Source organism: Austrofundulus limnaeus, unplaced genomic scaffold, assembly GCF_001266775.1.
Source record: "Austrofundulus limnaeus strain Quisiro unplaced genomic scaffold, Austrofundulus_limnaeus-1.0 Scaffold673, whole genome shotgun sequence".
Lineage (NCBI taxonomy): Eukaryota > Metazoa > Chordata > Actinopteri > Cyprinodontiformes > Rivulidae > Austrofundulus > Austrofundulus limnaeus.
In genome coordinates this window covers 1-2035 of record NW_013953075.1, presented here as the reverse complement: position 1 = coordinate 2035, position 2035 = coordinate 1, and the positions used below count along the sequence as shown (strand labels likewise).

The following is a 2035-nucleotide window of genomic DNA, read 5'->3' as shown; positions in this document are numbered from 1 at the left end:
CCTTGGGACACGGTCGAACGCCTTCTCCAAGTCCACAAAACACATGTAGATTGGTTGGGCGAACTCCCATGCACCCTCCAGGACCCTGTATTTATTTAATTATTTATTTATTGGTTTACAGTGCCCTGAGATAACAGTTGGTGTCACTTGGCGCTATATACAGTATGAATAAACTGAATTGAATTGAATTGTAATGAAACRAAAAACACAATTCCAAACTGAATTTCTTTATTTCACATGAAACCATTTACTTGACACAACTGCAGCTCTCCCACTTTAACAGTTTAATGATTTTTCTCCCAGCAGGTGACGTCACAGCAACAAAACTGAATGAGCTTAACTATCTGGAAGTTTCTGACAAACACATAAAAATAAGTTAAATAGTTTTTAGAGAACATAGCGGTTCTTAGCCTCATGTAAAATATTAGTCAAAAGTAACATTCATTTATATTAAAATTATTTCTTTAAATGCCATTCTCTTAAAAATACATTTGTCTTATTTAAATGGGTTAAAATAACTGACTTTGACACCAGTGAGTTGACACTTACTGCGTGCCAGAACTTCTTTTTTCTTTTCTGCATTTCCTCCAACTAAGAAACTTCCTCTTAAAGAGAAGTTTCATTGCAACATTTTACATTTCCTCATTTCACAGCTTAGTCTGAAAATACTCTGATAACATCTGTCCCTTTAGCTTCTCTGCATACTGACATAAAAGTGATTAAATTAGACATCAGGCACTAATACTGATAAAAACAAGCTCAGTTTGGATACATTACAGAACAAATACAGAGTTCTGATGAAAGCARCTGGATTTTTTTATTATCCTTGAASATGTTTCACTTCRTCTRAAAGAGGTTTTTAGTTTGGATCGTGGGTTGAGAGGTTTATGTGTCGTCATCCTGACAATCCCAATAACAGGGTCATCAAAGGCACACAACCCACTGCTCCATCCTGTGAGTCATTCAAAGCATTCACACCTCTTGATGAGACCAACATGTGAGCTGTTTTGGTCACATTTGAGGTGTGTGGTTGGTTCGGAAACTAGACGAGTCGTGGGTTTTCTGTAGGCGTTAGAAAGACAGAACCCAAAGCCACTTCCTCAAGATGAATTCATCTTTTTTTTATGTTTTTGCATGAACACGTCGGTCAGTGCAGTGAGGATTGTTGGGCCCGCCCTCCTGAGGGTCATTAGGGTCTTTGTTTGCCTGGCTCACAGGAGACATGCTTTGGTCACATGAATGATTAGAGAAAATGAGGGTRTCGGGCTTAATGCCCCATTACAAATCTGAAATCTGAGACCCGCTCCTCTGGGGCAAACAAAACCCCCTAACCACCCTCAGGAGGGAGGGAGAGAGATTAATCTGCGGGTGATTTAAGCTGCATATGACGCAGTTTAAAGCTTACAACTCMACATTCTACAGTTTTAAAATGAAAAAAAYCWSCCTGWTGGGAAGTGAAACGTCTTCAAATACAAAATACGAGCCCARTTACTTTGTTCTCAAACTTTAAGGCATTGCAAATGCACTTTCCCACAATGCAACATAATTGTAACACATTGATTTCACAAGACCTGTCCTCATATGTGACCAGCAGAGTGTGGTTGGTTTGGTTACTTGGTGATTGAAGCGTAGAGGCTGCTGGGATCAGTGGGCGGAGCTTTCACAGTGCTGTAAGTCACAGTTTCATTGTCTTCCTCCATTTTAACCTGGAAACAAACAGAAAAAAAGATGTTACACAACTTCCCGTGATGCCAGAAGGGAGAGGAAACATTTCTTCGTACAACAGGTCACCTTGCTGTTGTTGTTGGACGTYCTGGTGTAGCTGATGGAGGCGTAGGGAACTCTATCTTCAGGGTCRTCCTGCACAGAATTAAAGGGATCCCCGATTAGTTGTAACATTAGACTTTATATGATAAACATATAATTTAACTGTACAATAAAGACTGTAAAAATACTGTAGGATGTTCAGTTTTTATAAATTTTAAACTAAAAGTTTAAAAATATATTACACGGATGGGGCCATTTTATTTATACA

At 38.8% G+C, this 2035-nt stretch overlaps 1 long non-coding RNA gene across 1 annotated transcript; it reads right to left on the bottom strand.

The window, feature by feature from the left end:
* Nucleotides 1-211: 211 nt before the first annotated feature.
* LOC106531770 (uncharacterized) lies at nucleotides 212-1876 on the bottom strand. The gene is made up of 2 exons (XR_001311985.1): nucleotides 1792-1876; nucleotides 212-1706 (listed from the first exon to the last, which is right to left on the bottom strand). It is a non-coding gene; the product is annotated as an uncharacterized LOC106531770 (long non-coding RNA).
* Nucleotides 1877-2035: the final 159 nt, after the last annotated feature.